This window comes from Scyliorhinus torazame, chromosome 5, assembly GCF_047496885.1.
Source record: "Scyliorhinus torazame isolate Kashiwa2021f chromosome 5, sScyTor2.1, whole genome shotgun sequence".
Lineage (NCBI taxonomy): Eukaryota > Metazoa > Chordata > Chondrichthyes > Carcharhiniformes > Scyliorhinidae > Scyliorhinus > Scyliorhinus torazame.
In genome coordinates this window covers 287660708-287681260 of record NC_092711.1, presented here as the reverse complement: position 1 = coordinate 287681260, position 20553 = coordinate 287660708, and the positions used below count along the sequence as shown (strand labels likewise).

At 46.3% G+C, this 20553-nt stretch overlaps 1 protein-coding gene across 3 annotated transcripts in view; it reads right to left on the bottom strand.

Moving 5' to 3' along the window:
- Positions 1-20553, bottom strand: part of amot (angiomotin) — a 186424-nt gene that overhangs the window by 96443 nt on the left and 69428 nt on the right. Inside the window, exon 1 of one of the 3 annotated variants that reach the window (XM_072505697.1) lies at positions 12666-13220. The exons of 1 other annotated variant lie outside the window; for it this stretch is intronic. The gene's annotated coding sequence lies outside the window, so the exon portion shown is untranslated. Of the gene's footprint in view, positions 1-12665; positions 13221-20553 lie in introns of those variants that run through there. One more of the 3 variants, XM_072505698.1, reaches the window with a different exon arrangement.

Sequence of the window (20553 nt, the reverse complement as noted above, 5' to 3'; positions counted from 1 at the left end):
TGTCGGGTTTTTGCAGGACATTGCCCTTTTAAATGTGCAGCTCCACAGTTGCCGCACGTCATGACGTCATGGTGTTCTTTACTCCACTGCGCATGCGCAGTTCGGTCTTGCGTCGGGCGCGCCTGCGCAGCACGTCCCTCAGTGTTGCCGTAGGTTTTGGCGCACACAAACGCGGGAGGCCTCAAAAAGGGCGCGAAACGGCTGCCCTCATCCGGGCCGCGGGCCGGGAGAAACTCGAATGCCTGGATGCGTTCGGCCTTGTGGGCGGCCTGGCTTGCCGATTCGATCGCTTGGGTCCCCCTCCGTGCCGATTCGGTCGCCTGAAATTGGGCATAGCGGCTGGTCGCATTTTCATGCAGGACACAGGCTTCAACTGCAGATGCTAAGGTCAGGCCTTTAATTTTTAGAAGCTGCTGGCGTAGGCCACTGGAGGCAACGCCAAAAACGATCTGGTCCCGGATCATGGACTCGGAGGTGGTGCCGTAACCGCAGGACTGCGCGAGTATGCGGAGGTGCGTCAGGAAGGGCTGAAAGAGCTCATCCTTACCTTGTAGGCGCTGCTGAAAGATATACCTCTCAAAGCTTTCATTGACCTCAACGTTGAAGTGCTGGTCGAGCTTGAGGAAGACCGTGTCGTATTTAGATTTGTTCTCGCCTTCCGCGAACACCAAGGAGTTGTATACATCGATGGCGTGCTGACCTGCGGTAGTGAGGAGCATGGCAATCTTTGTTTCGTCCGAGGCGCCCTGTTTTTCGTTGGTTCGCATGAACAGTTTGAATCGCTGCTTGAAGAGCTTCCAATTGGTGCCCAGGTTCCCAGTGACTTTCAACGGCTGCGGTTTGTTGTGGGTGTCCATGGCTCAGGATGGCAGATTTGCTGGTAAGTATCGATCCACTCACTGGTATCATGTGGTGTTGGGTGCTCTGAGGTACAGACGAACCAACACGGTTGCGATTGGCACAACGCAGTTTTATTCCAACTAGTTATTTACACATCTGTCTTGGTACTCAGCACGTGGTGACTGTGTGAGTGTCTTGGTAATGAGGTCCTGGCCTTGTCCTGTCTCCAGATGGACTGGCCAGCAGGTGTCGTGTTTCTTGTCTTATACTGTGTCTGCTCTTGTCTGTGATTGGCTGTCGTGTTATGTGTGCTAATTGGTCTGTTGGTCTGTCTATCATGATGTGTGTGTTGTGATGTGTGTTTGAATATCATGACAGAACCATGAATTTGTTTGTAATTGCCCAAAAGATCAACTACTTAATAACTTCTGTCTACTTGGAACCAAGCTCTCATTTGTGCCGACAACCAGTTTATCACAATTTGAAGGACCTCCTCTAGCTGAAGGCAGACATTGCTGATGAAATCCATCATCACCTCCAATGTGCCTCGCAGACATAGGGAGAACATGGAGACTCCGTAAAGACAGTGATACAAGCCGGGAATCGAACCAGGGACCCTGGAGCTGTGAAGCAGCAGTGCTAACCACTGTGCGGCCATGCCACCCCAAATATATCACTGTTCACATTATCCTTCGGGGTTTTGAGACAATCTCACAGGTAACATTAGCAGGGTTTTTCACAACACACACACAGGCTCCCTTAATTAGAGAATGAGAATCTTGGCAAAGAGATAAGTTGTTAAAAGTTCTAAAAGGAGGAGGAAATAATTACTGAAACAGAGAGGTTTAGGAGGAAATGCAGATTTAGGGTCTAGGCGACTGGCAGAGTAATGAAAGTTGGGGTGAAAAATATGTCAAGGAATGGAGGAGTGCACAGGTCTTGAGGGCTGGAGGAGGTTACAGAATAAGGGGGTACAAGGTCATGAGGGGATACAAACATAAGTATAAGAAATTTAAAATTAAGGCATTGTCAGACTGATTGAGCTCAACTCAAAACTCTTCTACTAGTATCCTATCTTACACCAGGCCCCAATGCACATATATTTTTACTATTAATAATCTATTTCGCAGAATTCTGCATGTCTGACTGGTGGCTGCATATTGAAAGTGTAATGCATTGGGCAATGGAGATCTGTGACAATCACCGTTTTGTTCCGGGGGGTCTGGGTGGGTGCTTTAGGAGATGGCAGGGATTGAGAGATTTGGGGATCTCTTCATTGAGGAGGATTTCCCGATCCTGGAGGCATCAGAGGAGGAGTTTGAGTTGCCGGGTGAGAATGGGTTTCGGTACCTACAGGTACGGGATTTTGTTTGGGGGCAGCTTCCAAGCTTTCCTCGCCTCCCCCTGAGGGGACTACAGGATAAGGTAATGTCAAAAACAGGGTTGGGGGGGGGGGGGGTAGGGTCTTGGAGATATACAAGGAATTGACGGAGTGGGAAGGGGCCCCAATCGGGAAGATAAAGAGGAAGTGGAAGGAAGAGTTGGGAGGGGAGTTGGAAGTCGGACTATGGGAAAAGGCCTTGAGGAGAGTCAATTCATCGTCGTCATGTGCCAGGTTTAGCCTGATCCAGTTCAAAGTGGTCCATAGGGCTCATATGACTGTGGCCCAGATGAGCAGGTTTTTTGAGGAAACGGAGGAAAGCTGCGGACTCTGGGGGGGAAGCCCGGCGAATCATGTACATATGTTTTGGCCCTGTCCGAAGTTGAGGGGATTCTGGCAGGGATTTGCGGACGTCATGTCAGAGATCCTGGTAGGGAGGGTGACTCAGAGTCCAGAATTGGCAATATGTGGGGTATCGGAAGACCTGGGGGCCCAGGGAGAGAGGGAGGCCAATGTTCTGGCCTTCTCCTCCCTGGTGGCCCAGAGACAGATTTTGCTGGGATGGAGGGACTCGGAGCCTCCAAAGTCAGGAGTATGGTTCAGTGACATGGCAGGGTTTCTCAGGGTTTCTTAAGTTCGCCTTGAGAGGTTCAATTCAGGGGTTCACCCGGAGGTGGTAGCCGTTCATCGACTTAACATAGAACAAGGCAATTTGTACGTTAGTAGCAGGGGGGTTGCGGGGGTGGAAAATGGGAGGCATGGTAGTGCAAGACCAGGACAGGGAACTTTGTATACAGGTAATTAGGAAATAGGGCGGGGGTAGTAGGGGATGTTATTTTTATGTTTCTTGCGTGTGTCGGCCCGCTCGGTTGTTTAAGGAATGTTAAAGTGTTAAACTGTGAAAATGACAAATGCTTATATAAAATATTTTCCCCCCAAAAAAGTGTAATGCATACCTTCTAAGGTAGCGAGATTCACAATTACAATCCTGCACCTCCCAAATGTCAATTAATGTTAAATACTCGAAACGTGACCATGTGAACATGTAAATATAAAAGCTCTTCAAATTTGCTTTGCGCTTTCATTATTGTACTGAAATCAGAGTCGAGAGTAAATGGCACAAGATCAATTCCGAGAGGCGACCTGAAATGGCCCGATTAAATGTGATTAAAGCATCAGATGCAAGTTTGCATCAACTAAAAGCCAACTCTCTCATTACATTAACCCAAGGTATATTTAACACTGACCTCTATGTCTGGACAACCGAGGAATAACTGGCCACATAAACACAATCAGTCCAAGCTTAAGTGTTTCACTGAACAACTTAAAGCTGTATTCAATTATAGAACTGTAACACATTACCTTTCATTTCACTCTCCACCACCTTTCAAAGTTTGCAGGAAACACAAGGCATGCATACCTGGGTTTGCATTGCTTTCCCCCACTTCATTGTGAATCTTATTCACTGGGGCAGTTTCACTTGAATTTCAAAATTAGTTTGTCTTCACACTGCACTTTTTCAAGTTTAATGCCGCTTTAATCTCTCATTATTTGCTTTCCCCTTCATTGGTTATTTATGGCAGATCATATTGAAATTGATTTACTACAATTTGTATTTACATGGCACCTTAAATGTAATAAAACATTGAGCCACTTCACAAGAATAAAACAAAATATGATGTTGGGGCATTTAAAATAAATTAGGGTAGAAATCTGAGATTTAAAGTGAGGAAATAAAGATAGAGAAGCAGGGATTAAGGGAGGAAATTCCAGAACTTAGGGTCCAGGCAACTGCAGGTACCGTCACGAACAATTAAAATCAGGGATACACAAGAGGTCATAATTGGAGGTGTGCAGACATCTCAGAAGGTTGCGGAGATAGGCAGGAGTGAGGTCATGGAAGGATTTGAAAAGATGGAATGAGAATTTCAAAATCAAACCGTAGCTTAAATAGGACATAAATGCAGGTCAGCAAGCATGGTAAACCCAACTTGGTGCGAATTAGGTCATGGGTAGCAGGTTTCTTCATGGTTACGGAGGACAGAACATGGGAGGCCGGCCAGAAACACATTAGAATAGACCAGGCTAGAAGTAACAAAAGCGTGGATGAAGTTTTCAGAAGCAAATGAGAACTGAGGCAGGGGCAGAGTCAGGCAACGTTACTGAGGTGAAAATTAGTGGTCTTAGTGGTGACACAGATATGTGATTGGAAATGCTACCTCAGGGTCAAATGTGGCACCAAGTCTGGATCCATCTCAGAGAGGTGCCTGCAGAAGGAAAGGAGAATGTGCTGGGGAAGTTGAGGAGCGCGATTTACCGGCCGTGTCCCGCCCGAACGGGGGCGCAACGCAGTCGGTAGATGCTAGGAGAGGCCTCTTCCAGATTTACCCCACCCACAATGCCTCACGAGATCTAACGGCATCTCACAAGACATTGCGATCTGGATCCCGCCCATTGTGGGCAGCATCAGTATTTGGCCAATCAACATATCAGAGTTAGTAGCTAGTCTCACTCTAATATGCAGCTCGCCTGATCTACCAGAGGCTTTGGGATCCAACACCTTCACCTTGGAGACCTTAGGCGAGCGTCGTTCAGTACTTATCCATATAAAAATGGAAACCAGGTAGAATGGCACCTAGGGGTAGTCCCAGGGGATCGGAGGCCCCCAAATGATTGGCCTGCAAGCAGGGTAGCATTTTAACACAGCTGGTACCACCCAGACACCTTGGCTTGACCACCCTGGCAGTGCCACCTGGGTGCCAGCCAGGCACTGCCAGGATGCCCAGATGGCACTGCCAGGCTGGCATTATGCTGGAGATGAGGTCGGGGGTTACCCTGCCTGTGTGAACTGGGGTGTGCCCCACCCGAGGACCCCCTTATATGTTAGTTGGTGCTTTGAGGGCTGCGATCGAGAGACTGGGGCGCCATTTAAAAATTACATCCCAATATCTTGCTGCACTGAGGAGTTCTGTCGAGCGGAGCTCCTCAGTACAGGAAACTAAGTGCGGCCCCCGTTTGACAATGTGGTCTTTCTTGGCGTCCGGAGCGCAGGGAAAAACCCGACGAAACACGCTCGACACGGGACTCTGTTGCAATTTGGTTAGGTCGTGCCCAATAGCTCCACTTGTGGTGATGTGTTTCAATGTAAATGCATGTAGGCTAGCTAGACACTAGAGGGAGCACCAGAAACATCACAGACACACACACTCAACCAATAGATCAAGTAGATAGGACATGACCAATAGACATTCACGATACACAAGAAGGTGACACGACCGCAGGGGGGCATTACACCAACCCATATATAAAGGACACCACATACATGATCTGCCTCTTTCCAGTGGAGACAATGTAAATACATGTAGAGGGAGCACCAGAAACATGTAGACACTAGAGGGAGCACCAGAAACATCACACACACACAACCAATAGATCAAATAGATAGGACATGACCAATAGACATTCACGATACACAAGGTGACACGACCACAGGGGGGCATTACACCAACCCATATATAAAGGATACCACACACATGATCTGCCTCTTTCCAGTGGAGACAGTCAGTGAGTAGAGACACAGGGTTGATGCAATATTAGACCCACCACGTGGATTGCAGCAGCTGGTTAGTCAGTCTGGGTAGCTATACTAGGATTAGCAGTAGTGTCGAACCCAAGTAATAGAAGTGTAAATAGTTTAATAAACGTGTTGAAGTTATCTCCACGTCTGAACCTTCCTTTGTCAAGTGCACCACAAGGAAGACGCTTATGTTAGACCTACAACATAACAAATCACCACTCTTCCTTACATTGGTAGATAATTGGAGGCAATTGTAGTTCATCAAGTCCTCCAATGCAGACAAGCGGTCAGACAATTATGAACAGCTTCCTCCTCAATCTGCTCAGATCTGCACTGGCCGTGAATTGCTAATATCATACCTGAACCTGCCCTTGTATGGTCTCTGAGCATGGAGATGCTGAAAATATTGCAAACAGATTTATTTATGTGATCCAAAAAATTTGAGCACATTCTTTTGGCAACTTAAAAAATTTAGAGGCCATTCAATGGAAAGGGCATTATTTTGATATTAATAACCTCTGACATAGAATATCACAGGTAAGAGTTGACATTGTGAGTCCTTCGGAACAGAATAGTTCTGGGGTATAAAAGGATATGAAGTCGGAGTTCTACAATTCACGGGTGATATTCATTATGCACTTTCGAGAATTGGATCACATCGAACATTAGGGGGGTTGGGAGGGTTGGGGGGAGAGGGATTGTATGTGTTAATGGTGACTATGGGTGATTCCTGATTCCTTTTTGTCATTTGTTTATGTTAACATGCGGGCCAATGTCTGGGGTTTGGTGGGAGGGTGGATCATTGTTATTGATATGGGGATTGACATTACATTCGTTACTGATTATTGTTTATTGTTGGGTGTAAATTTCGGAGAAAATGTGAAAAAGGAGAATAAAAAATATATATATATTTTTTTAAAAGGGTATGAAGTAAACGCAGGTGTGCAGAGTTCACCTTCAGATCACACTGAATGGTAGAACCAGCTCAAGAGCTGAATGATCTACTCCTCAAACTGTTCACACTTACAATATGCCTTTGGCGACCATAAAATGAACAAGGCATGAGGAACCCAATTAAGATCAGGTACTGCCACAAAAGGAAGCAATTATAGATTAGCTTTGTGGAAGGATTTATACCTGATATGTCAACTGCTTTGTATTTTCTTCAGAGATAACACCCGACTTGCTCAGTGCTTTCTCCGTTTAGAGCACAGTATTTAAATTTAGAGCGCACTATTTATTTTGTTCAAGAGGTTAATGCTCCATGTTCTGTTAACAAATGGCGATGTACTTTTCAGCCAAGAACTGAGCCATTCAGAGCATGAAGATCCTAGGTTAGATCCCAGGTGTCCACGAGTTAACTGACAGCGAGCATGTCACATGGCCAGTAGAATAAGCCTCAATGTCCAGATATCATGTAAAAAATGAAACAAAAATCATCTAGGGCACCTGTTCCTGATCATTATAGAGTAATGCATGTTAGAAAACACACACATTTGGTTCCCCAGAGTAAGGAGCAGAATCAGGTTTGGCTGTGAAGCCCCCAAAGTTAAATAACATACTAAAATTTAACGTCAGTACTCAAACATGATGAATGACCACAACATGAACTAGGGCCAACAGAACAGTTGGAAAAGGAAGTGGAAGGGAAAACAGTGAAGTTCTTTCTGAACAATTTATTTATTACGAGTAAAGATAACTTTCAAGTCATTCTATTTTTTTTAAGAATGACCGACACGGTTATTGGCCTTTGCAGATTTTGTTGCTTTAATAACATCAAACTGGCAGGGCAAGAAAAATATGTGTTGGTAAGCGATCAGGTCAGGTTAATTTCTCTGCACACCATCCCACACCTCAGAATTGGCATTTTCTTTCTACTAGCTTTTCAATCGTTAGACTGCAACACCTCATTAACAAGGATGTTTTACAACACTGCAACAGACCATTAACAGTCTGTCCAGAATTTGAGAGCGGAATGTCAAACACTGCGGAGGAGGAGGAACGGAGCAGAAATATTTCCTGGGGAAGGAAGCCAGCAGGTACTTAAATGCTTGGAGCAGAGGAGGGTAAGGAAGGAATTCTGAATTGGTCAGTATGAATAACCGTCCGACAAAGGGACTGGTGTGGGTGTGGTGATTTGAAGGAACTAAATTGAGATTACAAGAGGAAGTGTAATCTAGTTTTTATGGCTCAAGTGTTGAAAGGACTCCAAAAGCATTTAAAAATTAAAAGCAAAGCCAGAACAGTATAGTCAGCCAACACGATCGTGGACAGTACATTAATTCCCTCTTCCTGGGCACATTCTCTTTCCAATGAGAATGTGGGGGAATCTCAAAAGATCAAATATTGATTAAATCATTAGAAGCAGTGAATTGAAGCAACTTTGAAACAAGTTTATTTGCGAATGTATGCAAAATTAGTGCAAAACATTTATGGAACATGGATGATGAATCCTGTTGTAATCCAAAAAAGTGTCATCCATTCTAATACAACAGCCTTGTTCAACGATAGCTCACATTTTCACAGCAGAATCATATGCGCAATGTGATTATATAAATGCCCTGCAAAGTGGTTTATATATTTCAGAGTAGGAGTAAACTGGATGGTAGACATGCAAGAGCAGAGAGGCTGAGGGGTTCAGGATTAGGAGGCACTAAAAGCAGTACCGCCAGTGGATAAGCCATAAAACAGGGTGGGTTAATGTGATTAAAATTCTTGATCACAAGGAGCATAAATACCAGCACTAACCCGTCGAGTCAAAGGGCTGTTTCCATGTTGTAAGTCCTATGTTAACTAAATACTGGGTCTTATGGAAAGGGATATAAAAAAGTCGAGATGCACTGCGAAACCACATAAAATACAACCACAGTTGCTGTGTCCAGCTTTGGATGCTTCCCCTGTCCTCTCATCCCCTCACTATGAATGACAATGAGGCAAGGGAAAGGGTGCAGCACAGATTCACTACTTTGAGCTAAGATTTGAAAAGAAACCTGATGTTTTCTTCATAGAATCTACAGTGCAGGAGGTGGCCATTTGGCCCATCGAGTCTGTAACGAGCTTCGGAAAGAGCACCCTATTTAAGTCTCCACTCTATCCCTGTAACCCCATCTAACCTTTTGGACACTAAAGTGAAATTTAGCATAGCCAAACCACCTAACCAGCACATTTTTGGACTGTGGGAGGAAGCCGCAGCACCTGGAGGAAACCCATGCAAACATGGGGAGAAAGTGCAAACTCCACACAGACAGTGACCCGAGGTCGGAATTGACCCGGGACCCTGGAGCTGTGAGGCAGCAGTGTTCGCCACCATGCCACCCATGAATGCATTACAAAATTACAAAGAGTTTGAACAGAGAAGAAACAGATTTTTCTCTGTGATTCAGGGGTGTAGAAAGTTTAAATTCAAGTGATTTACGGCACAGAGGAGAAAATGTTCTCCTACTTGGAATTGTGAAGCCGTGGGCGGCGCGGTGGCTAGCACTGCTGCCTCACAGCTCCAGGGACCCGGGGTTCAATTCAGGCCTTGGGTCTGTGGAATTTACACATTCTCCCTGTGTCAGCGTGTGTTTCCTCCGAGTGCTCCAGTTACTTCCCACAGTCCCACGATGTGGTTAGATGGATTGGCCATGCTAAATTGCCCCTTAGTGTCCAAAAAGTTTGGTGGGGTTACTGGGTTATGGGGATAGGTTGGAGGTGGGCGCTTAAGTGGGGTGCTCTTTCCAAGGGCCGGTGCAGACTCAATGGGCCGAATGGCCTCCTTCTGCACTGTAAATTCTATGATTCAATGACCAGAGTTTGTGACTGAAGCAGACACCATTGAGTCAATTTAAGAATAAGTTAACTGGGTGGTTCAAGGAACAGGGAACATGGGACAGAGTGAACTAATGGATCGGAGTTACTCACTTGACGGGCAGATACCAACATAAACTGGCTGGGCCAAATACCCTATTGCCATCTTGTAATTGCGACATCACCCCATGTTACACTGCCCTAGATTCTCAAAACAAGAAAAGTTGATGCTGCAATGCTCCAGTGTTGCCAGAGACACACGTGTTTTGATCAGGTCTCCTTAACTGTGTGTTGGAAAAGTTCTACTGCAAAAGGTTATCACAACCATGCATGATTCTGTTCTTTATGATCTTTAGTTGCTCAATCCAATTGCTTCAATGGTGCATATTTATTGTTTCACTCCTATTAACACATTTCTTGTTTCACTCCTATTAACACATCTCTCTTGCTAGGTTAGGTGGTCGGCAAAGTTCGCGATCATATTTTTTTTAGTACATTGGTGATTTTAAGTTCAATGCCCTTTCACATTTCTTGCATGGCCATGCACAAATGATAATACAAAGGGACGGACTTGTGCATGGCCTGCACATGAAATCTTGGGTCGTCTCACAGTTTAGGGAGAACACTGGTTGGGAGCTCAAATTCCCCTATACCCCTAACCGCTCTATCACTGCGGCCTTGGAATCAGCACATAATCTAGACTGGCACCACGGTGCAGTAGTGAAGGAATACCGAATTGTTATCTCCTAAGCAAGATGTTAAACTGAGGCACTGTCTGCAGAATCAAATGAATGACAAAAAAAAAATCTCATGGTACTATTGGAAGAGCAAGGAGTTCTAGTGTCCAGATTTCTCTCTGATCTGGCTTCAAATTCCAGGCCAACCATCACACCTCCCGTGGCCAACAACACCAATGAGAATATCCAATAATTGATTCATTGTTTGTGGACCAAGCTGTATGCAAAATGATTGGCTCATTTTGCTGACATAGCAGTAATTGCACTTCAAAATTTGATTTGAATCCATTGATTGAAGAACACTGCAGGATGTCTTGAGGGAAAGATTTAATGCCTCTAGCATCTGTAATAGCTTTAAGGTCCCTGGACAATGAACAGAAATGGGAGTAGAGAGAAGATAAATATGGGGGAAGTTACGAGATGACCCAAAGGCTTGGTCGTAAAGATGTTTTTAGGTTATATCATTGCAAGATTTCTGTGAAAGTCCAGTCAAATAATCTGTACAGCAGCCTCACCATTTCTTCATCCTCCCATGAGATGACCCCCCCCCCCACTAAAGAACTGGCTCCATAATTTTAAGTTTCTATTGCGTGTTTTATTACCTTCTAATCATTTTTCATACACTCAGTTTTATTCTTTTATCGCTTCGCCCCCACATTTTCTGTATTTTGCTCAATTTTATTTTATATTGGCCCCAGATTTCTCTAATTTACAACCAAGTCTCATTTTAGTTTCTTAACCCATTCAAGGTACTTAGCTACTGCTGAACCTCTTCGCTTCTTAGGGGAATATTTCTAGTTTGCACACTAATAATCTCTTATCTGGCTAAATAATGGGAAACTTTCATTGCTTCACCTGCTATATATTTTTTTGAATTTCTTTTGCTAAAACTTGGGAGCCAGGTACCATTGTCTATTCCCTCTATTTTTCAGTTTTTATACTGTTTCCTAAAATGTTGCCCCTATCCTTCACATTACCTATTGTCCCTACAGCCACTTCAATCACTGAATTTTCAACCATGTTATGTCAATCTCATTTAGTGCTGTTAGGCAATGCTGGAACACTTGGGGGCAAGGGGGAAGAGAAAGGCACTCAAATTTCCACATAAATGAACAAAACAAAATATCAGTTACTAAGGAATGTATTTACACAACCTAATCTCAGATTTTGCAGAGTACTTAGAAATTGCTTAAACTTTGCTCTCTTGGTTTAAAACATAATCTGAACTCCTTTATTACAGTAATTTAACTGTAGGCGTCCAGAATTAGGAACAGGGAGTCCAAGCCAAATCTTCTCCGGATGTAAAACAATCCTGGAAACTTGGGGTAGACAAGACCTCTATAAACATACTCAATGAATTGAACAATCTCAACAAGAAATCCAAAAAGCATGTGAACAGACAACTTGAATGCCATTGTGGACAACATACCTAGTGACTCGAAACTGTGCTTTCTTCAAAGAAAGCATTTGAAAATTGGAGTGGTGCTGTATACACACAAGCTGGGCTGTTTGTTAATTTGCTTATTTTAGTTTTCTTTAAATGCACAGATGAAGTGATATTACTCGCCTTTACTTTTGCTTGCAAAATTCACAAAGAAAATGGAATTCTTGTAGGGTTGTAAAATTCCTTCCCAGACATTTTGTGTACAGCATTCATTTCCTGTTACACTTTGATGATAACAGCTCCATTGTAAAACAGCATCGTCTGATTGACTCGCTTGTGAGTAAAGCCAGTACACTAAAAGTGTTGTTTGATTATGGTAGAGGTGGAATAGAGGAAGACTGCAACCTTTTAATTAGGCCAAGGTAACAAAGAACAGCCAAAATCGATACCATTAAAATAACAATGTTACCAAACTAGGTTTGGCAAAAGAAAAAAACGTTTTGCGGGCGTTCTTCCTAAAAGAAGCAAACTGCTTTCACGAGTACAGGAAATATTTCGAGGGGATTCCTCCCTTCCTATTCCTTTAAGTTGAGGAGTCGAGTGGGATACTAGTAGATTGACATCACACAACATGTTGTTTCTACGCACTACAATTCAGATCTTGCTGCTGGAGGGAAGGGTTGGGGAGACACAAGCGGCTTCATTGTGTATTTCCAGCGTGATCACAAGCAGCCCAGTTAAAACAATAGCGAGTCCGAAATGATTAGTGCGAGTGGGGTTTGAAAGATTTTCTTTTTTAAAATGGAATCAAATCAATTCGAAACAGTCGATGCCAACAAAAAGTCATCCGGAGGATGTAAGCAGAGTGAGAAACACGTTAACACGGCTGCGAGACGTACAGACGCGATCAACCCTTAGCATTCCTGCCCGCTGACAGTACGCAGATTGAGAACTTACCTACTTACTACACAGCTTTCTCAACACTGCAGGCGACTGGGCTGGGGGCTTGCGATCATCCCTCCCACATCGCCACGTAGGGACATATCCTGCCAGGCACGTTGCTGGTTCTCGCCCTCAAACAATCCTTGGCCAGAGTGCAAACCCCCGCTGCCCCCCTTCCCAACACCGCCAGTCTCTGTCTGGCACAGGATGGAATGCTGCACATAACAACTGCAACTAAAAGACAGTTCAGTACCTTCTTCCCCTTTCTCAGCGGAGGAACCCCAGTCAGTGTGCACTGGTGCCCCTCTTACAAGTCACGCCGCAAATTAAACATTTGGAGAATCTTCAGAACAGAACAAATCATACTTCTTTCTTGTTCCTCTCCTTTCCCACCCCATCTAGTTCCTGCCTCTTCCTTTAGGAACCAAGCTGGCAATGATTATTAATCTGCTCTCGTTCATTCTGGGAGTATGATAGGAATGCAGGAAATGAACCTCCCCTTGGAAACCACAGCAACCGCGAATGAAGCTTGCAAGAACTTCACAGCGACTGAGAAGCACAAAGAAAGTTACATTTGAACTCCGCAGAGGTTGGGGGTGGGCGGGGGGAATAATGCAGCAACTTCTGGATGGGGTGGGAAGGGGGAAGTCCCGCCCGCACCTGCTCCCATTGGCAATTTGCAGCCACAAGAGCCTTCAGATTGGCTATTTGAAAGTCAATCTGTCAGAAAACCAACAAAGCTGGCAGGGTAACCCGCTTTCCAGAATGACACATTGTCCCTTTGATAAGCCCGCATGGGACATCAATTTCAATTCCGCGGTGGCCATTGACCAACGGTTGCTGCGTGCCAAAAATTATCCTTTCCACATGCTCAGGCTCCATTGCAAACAGGTACACGTACAATGGAGCAGGAACTGCATTTATGAAAATAATCGTCTGCAGTAAAACAATCAAACTTCCCTCCTCTCTTTCCATCCAGAGTTGTCCAGGACTGGTTAAGTACTGGCAAACAGAGCTAAACCGGTTACAAACCGATTTAAACATAAGGAACAGTGAATGTGTTTACTGTTCGTACAAATATTTACTTAAAGGGCACAATTAGACCCTTAAGTTAGAGAGGCACTGAGGGCAGCACGATGGTGCAGTCAGTGGTTAGCACTGCTGCCTCACTGCGCCGAGGTCCCAGGTTCCATCCCGGCTCTGGGTCACTGTCCATGTGGAGTTTGCACATTCTCCCAGTGTTTGCGTGGGTTTTGCCCCTGAGGTAAACCACTGGGTTCCTATATTAAGGGTTGTACGGTAGAACCTGTAGAACGGTAGAAGAGGCAGGAACCAGGTTCACCTGGGCCCCTACATGCTAGCTCCACCCGGGAGCCGGGTTATAAATATGTGTGGCCTTCAGCTCGCAGCCATTTCGTCAGCTGCTGTTGGAGGCCACACTTCAGATAAAGCCTAAGTTTGAATTCATCTTCGTCTCCAGCCAAATTGATCGGCCTCAAATTTATTAGTATCGGATTCAGAAGATGGACCTCCGGATTAAACCAGATCGACTGCAGCTGGATCCACACGCAAGCGACACCAGAAAGGACTTCCAGCACTGGCTAGCTTGTTTTGAAGCGTATATCAACGCGGCGCCGACCCCTGTTCCAGAGGCTCAGAAGATTCAAATCTTGTACTCCAGACTCAGCTCTAAAATCTTCCCGCTGATCCAAGATGCGCCCAATTACACTGATGCTATGACTTGACTCAAAGAGAGTTATGAGGAGAAGACGAACACGCTCTTCGCCAGACCACGCGCTCGCAACGCGTACTCAACTACCATGTGAGTCAATCGAGGACTTCTGGGGGGCCCTGATCCCACTAGTTCGGGACCGTGACTGCCAGGACGTTACAGCTAAGGAGCAGTCAGATGTCCTTATGCGGGACGCTTTTGTAACTGGGATTGGGTCCGATGTTATCAGGCAGCGGAAGAGCCACGCGCGACCTCACAGAGACTAAAACACTAGCGCTTTCCATGACGGTCGCCCTGCGCAATGTACAGTCCTACGCCCCCAACCGCGTGGCCCACCCCTCCTACACTTCATGGGCCCCACAGGCAGCCGCCCCAGCAGGGACGCTACCCACTCAATATGCCTGCCCTACACACCAGCCAATGATCTCCAGGGGGGCCCCCAATGCTATTTTTGCGGCCAAAGTCACCCCCACCAACGCTGCCCGGCCCGCGCTGCCCCTTGTAAGGCCTGTGGGAAGGGCCACAAAGCAGCGGTGTGCCAGGCCCGCTCAGCGGCAGCGGTTGCCCCCCCCGGTCACGGACAGTGGGCGCCGCTATCCTCCCCTCCTCCCCAGGCCATGTGCGAGTAATGGGCGCGGCCATCGTCTCTCCCGCACAACACGTGCATTTCATGGGCGCCGCCATCTTGCTCCACTCCCGCAACGTGCGTCCTTGGACGCTGCCATTGTGACACCCAGGACTTCCAGGCGCCGCCATCTTGTCCACCCCGCAGCACATGGAGACCAACGGCGTTTCAGGAACCCGACGCTGCGGCCGCCTCAATACCCGACGATCAACCACGACTCACATCCATGGTAATCGACCAGTCCAGACCACACACTCTGACCAACGCATCCACCAGCGTGAAAGTCAATGGTCACGTGACCTCCGGGAGCACCGAGAGCTTTGTACATCCAAATAAGACGCTGCTCCCTTAAGGTACACCCTACCAATCAAAGTATCTCCCTGGCCTCCGGATTCCATCGCGTAGCGATCCGGGGGTACTGCACGGTCCGCTCACAGTCCAAGGCGTAGAGTTCCACGGTTTGCGCCTCTACGTCCTCCCTAACCTCTGCAGTGCACGTATCCTTGGCCTGGATTTTCAGTGCAACCTCCAGAGCCTGACCCTTAAATTCAGCGGACCCTTACCACACCTCACGGTGTGCGGCCTCGTGACCGAAAGGTCAATGCTCCTTGCAAATCTAACTCCAGATTGCAAACCCGTCACCACCAGGAGCAGACGGTACAGCACCCAGGATAAGGCCTTCATCAGGTCCAAGGTCCAGCGGTTGCTTCAGGAGGGAGTCATTGAGGCCAGCAACAGCCCCTGGAGAGCTCAAGTGGAAGTGGCTAAGTCTGGGGAGAAAAATCGAATGGTCGTGGACTACAGCCAGACCATCAACAGGTACACGCAGCTCGACACGTACCCCCTCCCATGCATATCTGACATGTTTAACCAGATTGCACAGTACCGGGTCTTCTCAACGGTGGTCCAGAAATCCACTTACCACCAGCTCCCCATCCGTAAATCGGACCGGCCATTCACCGCCTTCGAGGCAGACGGCCGGCTATATCACTTCCTTAGGGTCCCCTTCAGCGTCACCAATGAGGTTTCGGTCTTCCAAAGGGAGATTGACCGAATGATCGACCGGTACGGCTTGCGGGCCACATTCCCGTACCTAGACAATGTGACCATTTGCGGCCATGATCAGCAGGACCACAACGCCAACCTCGCTAAATTTCTCCGCATCGCCACTCTCCTCAACCTCACGTATAACAAGGAGAAGTGTGTGTTCCGTACAAACCGCTTAGCCATCCTCGTCTACGTGGTCCAGAACGGAGTTCTGGGGCCCGATCCCGACCGCATGTGCCCCCTCATGGAGCTTCCCCTCCTCCACTGCCCCAAGGCCCTCAAACGCTGCCTGGGGTTCTTCTCGTATTACGCTCAGTGGGTCTCAAACTATGCGGACAAGGCCCGCCCACTCATATAGTCCACCCAGTTTCCCCTGACGGCCGAGGCTCAACAGGCCTTCGCCCGGATCAGAGTTGATATTGCCAAAGATAGAATGCACGCTGTAGACAAAACACTTCCCTTCCAAGTAGAAAGCGACGCATCGGACGTCGCCCTTGCTGCCACCCTCAAGCAGGCAGGCCCGTGGCATTATTTTCCCGCACCCTCCATGCCTCCGAAATTCGCCACTCATCTGTCAAAAATGAGGCCCAGGCTATCTTTGAGGCTGTGCGACATTGGAGGCATTACCTGGCTGGCAGGAGATTTACTCTCCCCACTGACCAACGGTCGGTAGCCTTCAAGTTCAACAACACACAGCGGGGCAAGATCAAAAATGATAAAATCTTGCGGTGGAGAATCGAGCTCTCCACCAACAACTAACAAGATTAAGTATCGCCCTGGCAAACTCAACGAGCCCCCAGACGCCCTATCCCAAGGTACATGTGCCAGTGCACCGGTAGACCGACTCCGGACCCTGCACGACAGCCTTTGTCACCCAGGGGTCACTCGGTTGTACCACTTCATTAAGGCACGGCATTTGCCCTACTCCGTTGAGGAAGTAAGGACGATCACCAAGGAATGCCAGGTCTGTGCGGAGTTCCTATATTAAGGGTTGTACGGTAGAACCTGCACTACAGGTTCACCTGGGCCCCTGCATACTAGCTCCGCCCAGGAGCCGGGTTATAAATATGCATGGCCTTCAGCTCGCAGCCACACTAAATTGTCCTTAATTGGAAAAAATGAATTGAGTACTCTACATTTTTAAAAATGCTTAGAGAGGCAGTGGTACTATCACTGGATTAATAATCCAGAGGCCCAGGCTAATAAAAGCGATAGAGCCCCTGCAGTGCAGAAGGAGGCCATTAGCCGCATCGAGGCTGCACACCACCCTAGGCCCACACTCTCGCCCCATCCCCGTAACCCCATCTAACCTGCACATCTTTGGCTATTAAGGAGCAATTTGGATTTGAATTTGATTTATTGTCACATGTACCGAGGTACAGTGAAAAGTATTATTCGGTGTACAATCCATTCAGATCGTTCCATATATTAGCATGGCCAATCCACCTAACCTGCGCATCTTGGGACTGTTAGACATGACAGAACGTGGGCAATTTTTCCATATTTTGTGCTGAAACAGCTTGGTTAGGTATAGAGCAGAAGTCTTCAGTAGTACAGCAGGGATATTGTCAGGCCCATAGCCATTGCTGTAGCCAAAGTCTTCAGCTGTTTCTTCAATTATGTGGAGTGAATCAAATTGGTTGAAGACTAGCATCTGAGACGCTGTGGATTTCTAGAGCAGTCCGAGTTGACAGACAATGCATCACTCCCTCGGTACTGCCTTGGAGTGTCAGCCTAGGTTGGATGCACACGTTTCTGGGGTAGGGCTTAAACCCACAAACCTCTGACTCTGCAGGGAAATGTATCAACTCAGGTAAACCAGACACAGAGTTTAGGAATTTGCATATCTGTCCCCATGGCCAAATAATGTCCAGGACTAATTTTCCATCGCCAAAAAAGTCAAATTTTAAAAGTAACTAAGGCAGCATGGTAGCGCAGTGGTTAGGATTGCTGCCTCACGGTGCCGAAGTCCCAGGCTCTAGGTCACTGTCCGTGTGGAGTTTGCACATTCTCCCCGTGTTTGCGTGGGTTTCTCCCCCACAACCCAAAGATGTGCAGGTTAGGTGGATTGGCCAGGCTAAATTGCCCCTTAATTGGAGAAAATTAATTGGGTACACTAAATTTATTAAAAAAGAAGAAAAAAAAGCAACTTGAGGAATCATGCAATGTTTCATCTATGTTAACCCTCTATATACCAATCCCTTTCACTTTAGTCTCTGGCAATGATCATCTCCATGCGCTGGTTTCAATATATTTTACCTCACTGAATCAGACACTATTAATAAAACTGCTCAAATGTCAGGAATGGCTTTATTGGGCTATTAATTAAGTCTGGAGACAAAATGAAAACACATTTTTAAATAAAAACATTGAAACTAGTTCTGCCCAAAACGTGTCTGTGCCCCCTTTGACTTTGATTTCATGTTTCTGTCTAACCTTTTTTATACTTTATTCCACTTTAAAATTATACTTTGGACTCTTGACTTACAATTCAATCTCATCCCATCATCCATTTTCAAGGTGGGAGAAAGAGATGGGAATGAAGCTTTATTTAAATTATTTCATAGGATGTGGGCGGCTCTGGCTAGACCAGCATTTATTGCCCATTCCCAACTATCTTCGAGAAAGTGGCGGTGAGCCGCATTCTTGAACTACTACAGTCCCTGTATTGCAGGTAAACCCACAGTGCTGATAGAAGAGGGCGTCCGGGATATTGGCCCAGCAACACTGAATGGATGGTGATGTAGTTCGAAGTCAGATTGGTAACTTGAAAGAGAACTAGCAAGTGGTGGTGGTCCCATGCATCTCTGCCCTGGTTCTCGTCCTACGAGGTGGTAGTGGTCGTGGGTTTGGAAGATGCTGTCGAAGGCACCTTGACGAGTTGCTGCAATGCAGCCCTTGTACAGTACACTACAACTACCGTGGTGTGTTGGTGGTGGTGGTGGAAATGAATGTTGGTGGATGGGGCGTCATTCAAACAGGCTGACTTGTCCTGGATGGTGTTAAGCTACTTGAGTTGTGGGGTGTATTCCATCACACCCCTGACTTCTGTGGGCAGGCTTTGGGGAGTCAGGAGGCAAGTTACTTGCTGCAGAATTTCCAAGCTCTGGTCAGCTCTTGCCGCTACAGGCTGTTAAAGACCTTTTGTCAGCTAATTAGAAGACTGAAAGAGCCAAGACCCAGATTCAACTTTGCAAATATATGGAAGTATTTTAACAAAGACAGATCATGATGAGGCTGTTGGTGAACAAGTAAACTCAACCCAGAAGAGAACAAGTATCCTCAATTGGTCAAAAGCATCCATGCTGTATTAAGACTTAAAATAATATTTTGTGATTAGGCTACAATATTAATCACATTTTTTTAAATGAGCTGGTCAGGTTATGCTGTTTGGCGGAGTGTTATTAAGAACTCATTGTACTCAACGAGATACGAACATTGCCCATTTTCATCTCCCAATGTACCGTAGCATTAGGAAGAACCAGAAATTATTCCAGTTGAATTTTCAAAAAATGATCTTCCCAACGAGCACTTTTTAAAAATTCTATCATGGGACGTGGGTGTCACTGGCTGGACGAACATTTATTGCCCATCACAAATTGCCCTCCAGGGGACATTTAAGAGTCAATCACATTGCTGTGGATCTGGAGTCGCATGTAAGAAGACCAGGTAAGGACAGCAGATTTCCTTCCCTAAAGGTCATGAGTGAAATCAAGTGCGTTTCTACAACAATCAACAATGGTTTCATGGTCCTTTTAATTCCAGATTTTAATTCAAATTTCACAATCCAGCGTGACGGCATTCGAACCTGGGATCCCCAGAGCTTTACCCTGGGTCTCTGTACTACTTACCCAGTGACAATACCACTACGCCACTGCCTCCCCGATTAAGGCAGCCTTTCCTATTCCTTGAATCAACATCCAGCATCCAGGAGGAGGTGGGAAGGCTGCAGAAAGATTTTGACAGTTTAGGAGAGTGGTTGTTATAACCTGCCTACTGACGATTGGCTGGGGACTAATGACTATCCCACAATCCTATGGGAGTATGAACTTCCCCAATGAGGGGGGCGGAGAAACTCCTACTATAAATAAGCTGGCCAGTCCAGGAACCAGGAGGAAGGAGAAGGTAGCAAGGGAAGTTACTGCTACGACTATGTATATATTGTTATAGTAAATAAACTTTATTATTTTGTATCCTTAAAACTCGTGCTGGATTCTTCGGGGCCTTTACAAAACTGGCGACGAAGGTAAAAGTGAATAGCTGTCTACACTGCTGAAGCCACCTCCCTGGATTTTTGTTGGATACAGGTTGGAAGTTGTTTTCTATTATACCATGCCTCTGTACGGACGTTTGGATGTTTTTGATGCTGCGCTGGAAAGTTGGAACCAGTACACGCAACGGATGCGTTACTATTTCCGGGCAAACAATATCACTGAAAACGAGCGCCAGGTGGTCATATTGCTCACCGCCTGCGGGCCGCATACGTTTGGGGTGATTAG